The 14,995-nt window shown below is 39.8% G+C and overlaps 1 protein-coding gene across 2 annotated transcripts in view; it reads left to right on the top strand.

The window, feature by feature from the left end:
- Positions 1 to 6,254: 6,254 nt before the first annotated feature.
- Positions 6,255 to 14,995, top strand: part of basp1 (brain abundant, membrane attached signal protein 1) — a 13,755-nt gene continuing 5,014 nt past the window's right edge. The window contains exon 1 of one of the 2 annotated variants that reach the window (XM_027020866.2): positions 6,255 to 6,425. The gene's annotated coding sequence lies outside the window, so the exon portion shown is untranslated. The remainder of the gene's footprint in view (positions 6,426 to 14,995) is intronic. The other variant, XM_027020865.2, reaches the window with a different exon arrangement.

The raw sequence follows: 14,995 nt of genomic DNA, 5'->3' as shown, positions 1-14,995 counted from the left end.
TGCTTACTGGAAAGTTTACCACCCCCTCTGCACACACATACATGTCCAAATTATCAATTTGTCATAACATCTGTTACACACATACACACTCTTCTGTGTGTCATACAATGTCATGTTAGTGCATATAGATTATAGAGGCATTTTTGAGAGAAATAACATGAGCGCATTACATGTCTGGCACTAGGTTGAGTATGACATTTTTTCCTCAAATTCATGATAAACTAATACATAGAGAAGCCTAAATATTTTTTCAGAGTGTCTTTAGCACTCTGTTTTTGACATATTCATTGAGGCAGATCATATCTAGCCCTGAACAAATAAATCTTGGGCTCAACCTGCAGACCAACTGGTACATACCCTAGCATCAACCAGCCCAAATAGCTATCATAAAAAAAAGTCAGAACCAGAATTGATTTCATTGGTCAAGAAAGACACGGGTTAGGTACAGATTCAACAGTATAAAAAGTCTAATAGTGTTTGAACTGAGTGACAGGCTTTGCATGGCTCCAGGCATCTGCAATGCAGCAGCATATTCCAGCAGTAGCATCTGGAGTAGTCTGGAGAGTCTGAGGTGCGTTTTCCCAGTGTCATGTGTTGTTTCTTCATGATCAGTCAGGAAATCTGTGATCCACTATTGTAAGCATCTGATGGCCTGTAATCCTGATGCATACCACATGAGAAGCCACTGGTCACAAGGGTCTGAAGGTCCTACCATCACACCAACAGTTTGGCTTGCAAGACTATTTGATCTGTTCCTCTGGTAGGGTCTGTTTTCCTGGCAGCATTTTAGAGTTGACCACCCCTAAATGTGAAATAGCAGCAGCCTAATGTCTTTGCAAGTTGGTCAAACAGTGTCAAAATTGCTAGCTCTTGCACTTGTTAAGAAGCAATGCAGGCTGGCTAATGATCCATCATTCCCAGGTATAACCGACCTGGGAGGGTCTGGTTTGTAGCAGTGAAGGGGCAGAAGGAATCTGAAATCACAGGCTTCAGAAGACACACATGAAAGGGACACAACCAGGAATCTAAAGGGGAAGATCCAGCTGGCATGTCACCATTTAATTTATTCTGTACCCTGAAAGGGCCTATGTATTTGGGCTTCAGCTTATTGCTTCCCTCACTGTTGCAAAAACCACATGTGGACAACCAAACTGATATACCATCGACTGACCCTGATGGCAATCAGCTATCTTGTTCCTCTGTAGAACCACCTCTATGCACTGGTGTGTCTCCTCCCAGATCTTTTCACACCTCTGCATGCAGTCCTCCATTGCAGGGATATCTGAGGCTGATGACCAAAAATTCCCTCACTAAATCTGCTATGGGTTTAACCCCTTTTGAATGTGAGATAAGATAAGAGCTAAGGTAAAAGCTCTCTTCAGGGATGTGAAAGCTTCCTCGGCCTGTGGAGAGAAATGCATGTAGGCATTTGAATATCTGGGCCCTCTATTGTAGTAGAGGTGACAGCTATGGTAGGGTACTGTACGCAATTTTAATAACAAAATGGGGATCAGGCCATGAACTCTTTATTGGACCAACAGATGTAGAGATCATGTTTTTCTAACCACAGAAGGCCTAAAATAATTGAGAATTCTGAGGAATAGACAAATAGACAAGGTTGTGAGGTCAGCCAAAGAGAGCCAGTCATCCTTACAAGCCAATTCCATTAATATTTCCTCATTAGGGCAGTTATGAAAGGTCACAATGAGAGAAGGTTCATTCCAGCCACTGCTGGCAGCTAGACACCAAAATACACAGGCAAACTCTGCTACTGGTCTATTGCTTTGATGTAATTTGGCAAGCAATTCCCCACTTGTTTGGCCACCATGCAAGTGATCAAAACCAGCCTTAAATTGATCTAGGAACTGTTCATAAGGCATCATATTAAAACTACTCCATACAGCAGTAGCCCATTCAAGGGCCTTGCCTGTAAGCCAGGAAATCAGTAACAATATCTTGGAGTGATCAGTGCTCGGAGCAGGATTAGCAAAATATGGACCATTGCAACAAAAAACCCAAAACTTTTAAGGAGTCCCAAGAAAAAGCTCAGGCATACTCACATCTCCCTTTGAAACCAGAGGATGAGGGGGCAACACAGGAGTGATTTGTCTGGTGGAGGAGGGACCTAAAGCCTGTAACTATCATGAGCTGAGCCATAAGAATCTGGTGCTCTAAAACCTTTTGTCGTTGTTGTTCCAACAGCTGGCCTTAGCTTGCAATAGCCTTCGCTAAGGCTTCCAAATCTACCATCTGCATGTAGGCAAAGTATTTTGTCATGTAGCTAGACAGGTCAGAAGCTCACAGATGACAAAATGCAAATGGTTTATTAACTTCACAAACAGTTAGGTAAAAATCCAGAAAGAAAGTCAAACAAATCCAAAAGGCAAGTCCAAAATCAGAGTAGCAGAAAGTAAGGCAGGGGCAAACAGGAGAAACACAGGCAAGGTAAAACTCATAAGTGGACTAGAAAGTAAATAGCTCAATACACAAATAAACAGTAAGTCACCATGTACAACACTCTATAGCCTCCAGTAGCTAGAGGCAATACTATGCAGTGAAGAAGCGTGTGGGCAGCATATGTAAAAGTAATGTAATGATGCACAGGTGTGCTGGATTAGTGCTCTGGCAATAATGATCTCCCCAGAGGCTTCTGGGAACTGTAGTTAGTGGTAGTTCTGGAGGGCTGAATGACAATGTACTACTTATTTGATTGAACTTTTTTTTTACACTTCACTAAATTTTTAGCGGAAGACAGACTTCATAACTCCCAAAGACAGACTGACAAGGGATGCTTATGTTAAAAAGGCCCTGTTAGAAAGGAATTAGACAGTTATCTACATAGTTTACTTGGAGGAAAGCAGAGGGGTTTCAGCAAAAACTGGTTTCATAATTATAACTGGCTTGATTACAGTGCCTCAGCAGAGTCAGAATGCTGTTGGAGCATAAAAGCTTCTGGAGCAGATGGTTTGCTTTTGAGGGCTTATAGGTGCTGGAGATCAGCCTCAGAGGCACAGAAAATGCTTTGTGAATGTCAAGAAATGGCAAATCCATTTAATAACTACGCCAGTTGTTGAATAGCTTTCTATTCAAAGAACCGATCAGATGAAGCTCAAAACAGAGTGAGAATACAGATTCAAAACTGTGCTTAGATTGGCAGATATAGCATCCACCTTAAATTACCAACTGAATTAGAACTGAAGCAAACAAAGGAGAGAGTTTTCAGAGAAATTATCTGGTTGCTGGGTATAACAGCATTCCCCACACTCAATTTAACTTAAGAATCTACATGGACCTTCTTACATGTCTGCTAAAGGTCTAAAAGTCTGATCAGCTGCTTGGGCAGCAGAGTCACATTACAGATGAGTTGAAGGCAAATTGGTTCTTTTCAGATTGTCTGGACACAACACCTGATGCACCAAAACAAGATCCAATGACATTTGTTTTCAGGTCTGTGGATAACGAATGTTTGATTTATATGATGCATGTGTATGATACCACTGGTAGAAGTCTAGCCAGCTGTCTCCTGGAAACCCTGAACAAAGTTGGCCATGATGTGAAAATATCAGATGGCAAGGCTACAGTGGTTGTGTACCATGTCAGGTGTTTACAAGGGAGTCTAGCCTATCATAACAGAATAGTGAGAAGGCATTGTGCATTGTTTTACACATCGTCTGAACCTTATTTTTGTTGTTTTTTGGTGTTGTAAAACAGCTTTCATGGAAGTCAACTGAATGAGAGGCTTTTTGCAGATATGCAGAGACACATAGGAACAAACCAGAATGCCCCTAACCCTAAAAGCTCTCAGTGACACAACGTGGTCAGTCAAGACTGACAACAGTAAAGTACTTTTTATGACTCTCCCATCTGTGGTACTCCCAACTGAACACTCTACAGGAGATCTAGCAGACAGAGAAGAATTTTGATAGAGATACAGCTGGCATGTCTTAGATGCTGAGCAATGTTTTGCTTACATTTGGTGGCTTTAAGTCATGTCAGCCACTAGTGAAATATCAAAGTACCTACAGATTAAGAAGATAGTTATTTGCACAGCTGCCATTTTTATGACTGCAAAGCTGAGCTGGTGGCGACACGATCAGATGGATCATTTGAAGATGTTTAGAATTAGAAAGGATAGGCTCAACAATACATGTGGAATTTCAGCCAAAGAGAGTCAGAGGCTTGACAATAGGTGGGAGAACCAAACTTCACAAAAAAGGATGAGATTATGGTCAACTTTTATTTTACAACTCTGAGTCTTGCCAGACAGTGCATCACAGACAGGTTTAATAAGGAAAGTCTATCTCTACTAACCTATGTGGTCAGTTTGTTAAAGCCTTCAGTATCAGAAATACCCCCACTGCTATTACAAGTGAGGAGTAATTCCAGCACACTTTGAGACAAAGTACAAGTTGTACAAAGTACAAGTTTCTGATCCATAGGATACAATGGGAGGATAATCTCAACACACTTATGGAGAGCGAACCTTGAGATAAGTGTGCACTCTATCATCTGGTCATAACTCTAACCGTTACTTCCTGTAGGGAGCTTCTCAGTCCTTTAAGAACAGACTGAGAACCACCATGACATAGGGCAGAATGTCTTAACTGATGGTCATTGCTGTGAAGACCAAGAGGTCAAAGAATGGGAACTTGGAAGCGGTAAGAGATTAGTTTAGGAAATTCATAGACAGGCTGATGGCTGTTTGGTATGAGGGTCTTCCATCTGATGTTGTATGTATACACACATAGATAGGAACATGTAGCATAAGAAAATGGACCTTTTGGGTACATATGTTGTTTTGCATATGTATGTATGTATATATGTTCCTAATTACTTAGTAATGTGTACTATTTCTAAATTCTTTATGCACTGTTTTTTTTTCCATTTAGGTTATGCTATGTTCTATTTGTGCCCCCTAAAAAGGGATGCCTGATACCACTGGCTATAACATATATGGATGCACGTACAATATACAGTACACCACCTTAGTAATCTGCATTATATTGAGCTGGTTGGCTGAACTGGTACTGGTGTTATAGCACCATCTAATGGTAATATGGTGAATCACAATACTGACCACTGCGTGCATGCAACATTAGTTATTTTATTTTTTTCTAGGGATTTGCGTGTGTGTGTGTGTGTGTGTGTGTGTGTGTGTGTGTGTGTGTGTGTGTGTGTGTGTGTCCTACCATTGGAAAGCCATTGAAAATCAGGGGTTACACCTAGTCAGGTCCTGACAAATTAAAATAGTTCTATGGAAAAATATTGACAAATGAATGAGTTCCACAAAACTACAGGCTTGGTTTATTTAACTGATAAAAAAACACTTAAATTTGGTCATTCTTGTTAAGGTAAGGATTAGGTCGCAGCCTTAGATATTTATTTTTCTTATATGTAGTTACTTCTATAACACACATACGCAATGTATTTTGCAACCCTATTTTCAGAGCAAAAACGCGTCTAAGAGGAAGAAAGCAGTTATTTTGTTGTGCCTCATGAGAATGGGCCATCATGATTTAATTCATTATACTCCCTCATTTAAAGTAATAGCTTGTCTAGTGCATTTGAGCTTGATTATTTTAGGGTATAAAATATTCTGTTTGATTACTTTTTAAATAGAATTAGATTTTTTCTCCGTTGCTTGAGCATGAGTAGCAAAGATGCTAACTGCGAGATTATAACACCTATTTATCTTTGTTCTGCTCTCCTTTTTTTCTCTGCATCTCTATCCTTCATAATCTCTTTCCTTGCCTCTTCTTTATACCTTGCCACATTATATCCCCCCCACCACAACAACCACCGCCACCACCATCAACAAAAAGGTCATTCGGTTCACTACTGCAGCATCGTCGGTATCCAGCCAGGGGGCGGGAAGAGACTGCTCAAGTACAAAGCTGAGCCTGCGCGACCATCCTTTGATTCACGCACGCTGCCACCATGGTAGCTGGACTTAGGTTTTAATGCATTAAAGACAGAATTTGATTGACTACACAGAGCAGGAGTAGAATTTGCCACATGGGTTACTAGGTCTGGTCATTGGCAGTTATATTTTATTTTAGATTTCTTTTAGACTAATCCTAGTTTTAAAATGTTTAAGGCGCGAGAGAAAATGCTAGTATTGTTGATCTGTGTTAGATGTGCCCTGTCCCAGCTGGACAAGCCTCCTAACCGCCCCCTCAGCACACATCCACCCACCCCCATCGCCTACCCCAACCCCGCGGCTCACTGCGCGTCCGCGGGGCGAACAGCACCCCCTACCCACCCACCTCCAAGCGCGAGAGTGCGCGCGCAAAAGAGAAATGCAGCGCGAGCTTTAGAGTGGACAGCACGAATAAGCACATCCGCCGCCACGCGCACGGGGAAAAGACGCCAAAAAGCGAGCAGATACTTCAGAAAGGGTCGTCTAGGAAAGACCACCGCCGACGGTAAGATTCATCCACACAGTGTATTAGAATCCTCATGGGCTTTTCCCCCCGCGTTTATGGTGTTTCTGTCAAAAAAAAAAAACCTCGAGTCTCAATCGAATCCATTGGAACCCAAAAATACACAGCTGTGAACTGGTATGTACATAAATTTGAACGCATACTTGAGCGGCATTGCAAACCAGTGTTTTATTGGGTGAAGGGTATATTTATTATATTGCACGATGTAGTTGAAAGATTTTGTAATTCATGCTCATAAACTGACAGCAGAGAGGGGCGTGTACGGAGCAGGCTCGCGCCGTCTGACAGAATGTATTGTACTCGAACCGAATATTTTAGTCGTTATTCAACCCTTTTGGGCTTTTTGTAAAACGTATCTGAAAACTAACACAAATTTAATATATTATGCAAGAACACATTGCATTTTAATCAGTTCTAAATTTGATGATTTTGCGGAACCGTACTGTCTGTAAAATCGAAAGGTGTTTAATTGTATAAATTGTATGAAGTTAAAAAAGAAAGAAAAAGGAATAAATAAATCATTGGAATAAGTGTTCATCCTCACCAAAGCCTTTTGTCTTAGAGTGGAGGTGTGACACATTTTGCACACACACACACACACATACACACACATACACACACACACACACAAACAAATGCGTGTGTGTGTGTGTACACACACGCGCACAACATTGTATTTAGTGGTATTGTATTGTCTATTAGTGTGTGTTTTATGGAAAGTATAATTTACAAATTAATGATTCTTTCTAACAATCAAATTAGTTGGAATAATTGTGCTTTAAGCGAACTGGTTGCAGAACGGTGAGGTTTTGTTGTACAGTTATACATTTTTCTTTCAATTACATCAATAATTGTCTGAGCCTTTGTTTCATCGGGACGCATGCGCAGTAGATATAGGGTGTGGATGAAGGATTGATTGACTTTTTCCTCAAACGATTGGCGCCTAATTTATAATTAGGACGATCTTGCCTTGATATTTAAACCCACAGAAAATTAGCGAACTTTAGCGCACTACAGATCCGACAATTGATACGATGCGTGCTTACATAGATACTGCAGACAATCATTCTAATGGCCAAATGCTTGCGCACGGCTCCCGGTCTGAGCGTGGAAATGCCTAGCGCTCTTGCATGCATTACAAACGCAAGTGGCAGTAGAGTATGTCCTACAGACTAATGAGTCCCCCAGACTCAAACCCTTTAACCAATCCTGCGATCATATTAGCTCACAGATCATATTTTTTTTATCTGAAATTAGGCGAGACTGGAAAAAAACGAAAAAGAAAGCACGGCATGAACAATGGAGGAGGAAAAATGGGTATATTGTCTGCGGCGCTTCACGACTCAGCTCGCAGCGCAAAAAAAAAAACACACACACACAAAAAACCGTAAGATAAAGGGAGTCACATGCGCTTCCACCTGCACGTTAGGAAGACAAGCACGGAATACTTAAACAAGACACATTCGCAGAGTGCCCAGAATCGCCTCATAGTTTGATATGGAAGATAAAACCGAAATTTCCGGTACTGGGTGCAGATGTGTCGTGAAGGAAACCTTTTCCAGTCGAATTCACTGTATTTCGACCTGTCCAGGTTGGCTGTCGCAACAAAACGTGCAGTAAAAAATTGCCAAATTAGTCATTAGTCGTATCACGCTCTGATATATCACCCTTTGATTTAATTAAAACAGGCCTGGAAGCGTGCGCGCTGGGTACCCGAGCAACAGTTTTAAAAAACGTAAAATGGCGAATCAGATTGACAAATCAACAGATTGGAGGCAAAATGGCGAATTTCGCAGAGATAATTCAATGTGATGTGGACATAACAGTCTCATGCAGATAATTAATTGGTCTAAGTGTTGCTGAAAATTGGTAATGGAGACAGAATTCTGCACTGAAACCATGTTTAGCAGTAGCCTGATACCGCATCTTCTATTTCACTGCACATTTTTGTGGGATTGTATTGTTTAGGTTTTATCTGTAGTTTTGGGATTCAGCTGTATTCTAATATTAACTTATTACATTACAAGTCTTAGTCTACTATTACTGTTTTAGTATTTCTGTTAAGAGGATGGTGGTTCCTAGTCTGACAACTTTATTTGTATAATAATGGTCAGTAGCTTCTCTCAGTAGGGTACATTCAGAGCATACTGGAAGAAAGAGTTTATTTAATTCATGGCATTGTCTTTCAAATGTTTCCTAAAGGTCTACATTACTGAATCTATTTTATCAGTATTAAAAATACTTTTTACGTTAGACCACAATCCGAGTCCCTTGTCATAATTTATTGGTCCCCAAATATACTATTATTGGATTTCCACGAATCAGGGAAAACCAGTACAATGAGCCAGAATTAAGAGAAATTATGAAAGTTTTGTATTAATCAGTTGTCTTTTATTTAAGAGAAGCGTAAAGAAAAGCCTCTTTAAGGTCACACTAATCAAAAATTTATATTTTAATTCTGGCAGTTGGCCTTGGAATGTTCCAAAAAAGAACCTGTGTGTATGGGGGAGAACATTCTAGACTTCCCAACAATTACTTCAGGTACTGCACTCCAGCCTAATGTCTGAGTTTGCAGTCTGGATGCTGAGGAGGGCAGATTGAGGCTTATTGAACTGGTTCCAACAAACTCACTCTATAGGCAAACTGCTGCCCTGTACAGTACTTTCCCTATGCTGAACTAATTCTTACAGTGTCCAGTCTAGGAGTGCATGGCATAAACTAGACTTATATGCATACTAAATTAAGTGTTCAATGAGTTATGAATTCAGCTTTGCTACAGATTTTATGTCAAATCTGATTATGTAACTAGCCTCATTGAAACCCACCATAACTTATGGCTGAACCAAAACCCTATATTAGAGCTGAACAATGTGAATCTGAACAGCTGGAAAATGTTTTCAGAATGAGTGCTAGACTTTGATAAATGTCTGTTGAATTTGGGACACAACTGTATTGACTTTTGATCAACCAGAGTAAAACGGATTGCGATTGGTCTACACCAGTTTGGTAGTACAAAAATTCAAGACAATATAACACACACACACACACACACACACACACACACACACACACACACACACACACACACACACACCACTCTGAGAGAGAGAGTGAGAAAGCAAGCAAACCTAGAAATGGTAGCTATAGCTTCTCCAGAAGAACTTCATGGTGAAATTTAAAATGGTTCCCTATTCAGCCTGTTTGCAGAGCATGCAGAAATACTTTTATTGGGATTGTTGACTGGTGTCTGATGTGTGACAGTATAGATTTGACCACTGGAACAGAGAGAAAGAAAGAAGAGAGGAACTGGGTGAGGGGAGAAAGTAGAGAAGTGATAGAAAAAGATGCGGCTATGAGGGAGAGAGGGGGAAAGAAAATGCGAGAGGAAGAGAGACAGGGAGGAAATAATAGTTAAAGTTATGCTGACAGCTTGAGAAAGCCTGAACACCAAGAGCTCTGTGTGTGTGTGCACTTGATAATTTGAGATGAGTCGCTAAAGTGACAATTAAATCCAATATATCTTATAAAGACTTGATTATCCAGTCTTTACAGAAGACCTTACAGAGATATGTGCATGTGGAAGTGTGGGTGTGTATGCAAATATGTGTGTGCTATAGTACATTATATGGTGTGTGTCATCATGGAATTATTTCCATCCAGGAATCACTTGGATGATCAAGAATCTTGAGCCAGAATAGCAGCTGTCCTATGGTTCCTACGGCAACAGCCAATTAGAAACTAGAGTCCCACTGACCCCACCTGTCTACTGTGCCCGCCTCAGATGTGTGTGTGTGTGTGTGTGTGTGTGTTTGTGAGGTTAGAAAGAGAGAACGAGGGAGATTGCTACACTAGTATTCAAGTGTATGTTCATGTGTATGTGTATGAAAGTTAGAGTGTGTGTGCGTGCGTGTGTGCATTTTGCTATCTCTATTAGGATAAAAAGTGTCAATGGAAAAAACTGGCTATCTTCTAAATGAGGAAGAGCAAAACACAATTAAAGAGATATCTGGAGATATCTAATATGCAAAAATCACAAAAAAAAAGAAAAAAAAGAATTGTGTTTCCATACATAGTTTGCATAATCAAAACAGAGATAGCATCCTGCCACACTAACAGTTAAGGTTCTCTTTGGGTCATCATGTCATTTTTATTTAATATTATATTTATTTTATACAATTGTAAGTAAAAAAAAAAAAAACAGTGTGCAAGTTTTTTAGTCATATTTTATTGCAAAAGTGTGCAACCCTATTACTAGAGATATGCTGCCTTTGAAAGTTTAGTTCAATCCTTGCTCCTTGCAGACATACTCATCTTTAGAGTTTAGTTACAATACATCTATACTATAGACAATGTACTTTATCTGATCAAACTCTTTAAGAGTATGATATATTGGGATGGATGTGTCCATGAGGTGTGTTTCACATGCATGACAGGGGAACCTGACCGGGACTTGCAAAAAGATATGGTTCTTCTCTTTCCAAGAGGCATTGCTTGTACCAACTGGCAATTCTGTCTTTTGTGTTACTGCAAGAGTCAAGAAAAAATAGCCACTTTTGCTTTGTTCCCGGGACTGTGTGTATAATTCTTCATGGAGATCATGATGGTGTTTAAACATCAGCAATGATTTACAGCTTTCCTTGTAATGAACACCGGCTGCATAAGCAGCCGTGTCCATGCATGTTCAGGACTGCTAAGAATAAGTGGTCAGTGTGAGTGTAAATTTAATATATGTCTGGATGTACTATAGTCTGGCATAACGGAATATCTTTTTGATACATCTTTGAATTATATATGCATTAGCAGAGTTCAGTAGAACTTAGACTTCACCTTCAAAAGGCCAGCCATGGTGCCTGATTCAGAGTTTTGTGAACGTATCTGAAAAATGTGAAACATATATATGATGTATTCACTGGAAAGAATGGGCTATTATACACAACCTGAACACCCAGCTCCATCATTAATACACTGATCCCAAGACGCTGCCCAGGGACTCATACCACTCATACTCATACACCTCAGATCAAGACACAGGATATCATTTTAATATATTTTTGTGGAAGCTTGTGGTGCTTAGCCAGAATACTTCATCTCTCTCTCACTCTCACTCTCACTCTCTCTCTCTCTCTCTCTCTCTCACTCACACACACACACACACACATGCACAACAGGAAAATACTGTAAATATGGGAAGTTTTTGTATTTCTTTTATCTGCCATTTTTTTCATCAAAAATGGTGACAGTACCCTGAAAAAAAGGTGCGACAGAATACTTAATATACACTGAGATTCTTGTAACAAAGTAACAGTGAACATTGTAAACATTGGTTGTTTAATGACATTATATTAAGTATATTAGGTAGATTTAAAGCTAACTATACGGTCACCCTAAGACATTTTCTTCTGTGCCTAAACAGTGGATATTCCTACTATATCAGCTTACAGAGTGGCTCGGGTATGTCTTTCTTTCTTGTGTTTATGTTCTGAGCCATGCTGAAACATCCAGTCTGAGAGATGACTGTATACACATGGAATATGTGTGTGTGTGTGTGTGTGTGAGAGTGAGAGAGTGAGTGCGTGAGTGTGAGTGTGTGTGTGTGTGTGTGTGTGTGTGTGTGTGTGTGTGTGTGTGTGTGTGTGTGTGTGTGTGTGTGTGTGTATGTGTGTGTTTATGCATGTATCTGTGTGTGTGTATGTACTGGAAGACTTTTGTCAGGCCAGAGTTGTCATGTTTCTCAGGCACTGTTCATTAATAAACCACTTCAACACTCAACAGGTTCTGGAACTTTCAAAAACATACAAACACACAGATAATCTGTCTACCTGTTATTCTCACATCTTCTTACTTTCTAAATTACAGTCAATGCTCAAGTATTTATTTGTGCTAAATCTCTCTCACTTATACTCTCGTTATGTAGTAATCTCCTGAATGGAGAAATATGCAGACATGTACACACACAGACACACACACACACACATACACAGACACATACACATGTACAGACACACACATTTGGGAGATTTTACTAAAAATGACATTTTACAGATGCTAAACACTCACTCCATTACAATGCATATAACTCCACATTTCAGTCCATGAAAGGAACAATGTTTAGCTGATGAAGAGAAAGAGGCATATAAGAGTGAACAGAACATTGACATTAGCAGAGAACAGGATGCCCAGGGCTGGAACTAGGAACTAATGCACTAGCTCAGATGCGACTCTAATTCCTGGCTTAAACCTGTCTTAAAACTTGGCCATATTGCAATGGGTCTGTGTATTGTGTGATATTCAAGCTAAGAATTTGGAGGGGTATTAGGGAGTATTTATTTCCAGCAGTGCACTATGAACTATCCACCTCCTGCTGGTTTTGATTATACCTAATGTTTTGCTGGAGAGATGCAAAACACACACACGCGCGCACGCACGCACACACACACACACACACACACACACACACACACACACACACACACACACACACACGTACAGCAATGTACATACACATACAGCAACGTACACTCAGAGATATAAAGCGTCATATTAATTACAAAAAGATGTAATTAATAAGCATAAATCATATTTACTCTCATTCATTCACTTCAGTCACACAAATGCACATTCTTACAATGCAGGTGCCCTCTCAGTAACCCAATATCTAATCATATTAGTATAACAAACAAAACAAAACAAGGAAGATAAAAACATTTCTCTCTCCTCACATATTTGAACGTCCTTGAACATAATCCACATTGAGTTACTTGATAACCTGTCCCTCTGTTTATGCAGAGGCCTACCATGTATGTGCATGCATGTACATGTTTGCGTGTGTGTTTGACAGTGTACAAAGGTGGGCCAGGTGACTCACTAATCAAAGTTTAGATATGGTTCAAAGAAAGGATGAGAAGGAAGAGAACCAGAGAGAAAGAGAGAGAGACTGACCAAGGGAGAATGGTAGTTTAGTGGAATATGTACTTCGTCGTTCATATATGCTCATATAGTCAAAGCTGTTTTTGGTCTGCATCAAAGGAAACCACTAATCCGTCAGCATGCTCAGAGTGTCTTCTACTCTCATCTGCTCATCTGAAGCGCTGTTCTGTGCATCTTGATTTGATGTAGAATGTATATGATGCAACTTGTAGTAGCACACTGCAGTGCTTGGTTCTATGCTAATGGATAATACATACTCAAGAGCGCACAACTTAACAAAATAGATTTAGAAACAAATTTGTTAAATTAGTAGCACAGAGATTCCCAATGGGATTTTCAACTTGGAATTCTTCACTTTCTCCTCCATATGAAAACTGTGTGTGTGTGTGTGTGTGTGTGTGTGTGTATGTATGTTTGTGAGTGCATGTTTGTCCTCACACTCACCATTTTGATTGATAGTCATTTCCAGTGGACAATTTTACACTGTACACTTAATTTGGAAATTGATCCATTAAACACAGATGAATGTGAGAGTGAGTGGGTGTGTGTGTGATGGGGTGTGGGATGTACTAAAATTGGCATGCGAGTTGCAATACTGTAGAATACTCTCGGGGGAACAGGGTTTCTGACTTGAAGATGCAGACACTTGCACAATTAACACAGATGCTTAGTTTTTGTGGAGTGAGGAAAGTTGTGTGTGCTAACCCCTGTTCTATTGTTATTAATTTTGAATTGGATCAAGTAGGTGTAGATGTGTTTCTCAGAACTGCATCTGTAATGATGTTTATGGTATTTTGGGGGGAGATAAAACAAATAAATGTGTAGTGCTGGGAAAAATGAATGCATGATAAAAAAAAAATTCCTCTACTCAGTTTACTTTATCATAACATCTCAGCTTAGTTGAATAAGATTACATGAAATAGTGAATTTGTGTGACATGACTCCAGTCACCCAGTTTAACAAGTTGCTCAGGCAGACTATCTTACACATTTTCAGATTACAGAGCTGACCTCTTCTTCATAATGTGACTTGCCAATGAAAACAGTTTCTCACTGTTGAGGCAAGTATGGCCATGTACCTTTGTGCAATACAGTGAATGGTGATATTGGTTAGCTTAACTGTTGTCACTTTGTTGATGGACTTGCCCTGGCTGCAAACTGCTAGTGTAGTTTGACAAAGGTCGCTATAAACAGTCTCAGTGCTACCATCTTTATTAACATCAGCAAGGATGTTCTTTGTCTGAAGGTGGTACTTCAGACTTGTTGTGCTTGGTAACTTGGTAATATGATTAATTTGTGTTAAAAATATTGTCACATTTTCAGATTAATGGCAAGCGTTAACATGTTAACACTGATAGCCTTAGTTTAAAGCTAACTGTGATTTAAGCACCATCCGCTAGCTATGAAGGAAAAAAAAACCCCATCATGGCTGAAGAAATAGGATAGCCAACATTTATCAGTATTGCAATAAATATCAGTAAATAATTTCATCCATGCATATTTGTCAGAGGGAGATACAGTATAAACTGTGTCTATAGGCCCTGGACAAGTAAAACCATCTTCTGTCGTCTTGTTTGCCATCAATAAAACCTGGTACAAGATTAATTTGAAGCATCAATGGTATGT

This window comes from Electrophorus electricus, chromosome 7 (genome assembly GCF_013358815.1).
Source record: "Electrophorus electricus isolate fEleEle1 chromosome 7, fEleEle1.pri, whole genome shotgun sequence".
Taxonomy (NCBI): Eukaryota; Metazoa; Chordata; class Actinopteri; order Gymnotiformes; family Gymnotidae; genus Electrophorus; species Electrophorus electricus.
This window is presented reverse-complemented; position numbering and strand designations above follow the sequence as displayed.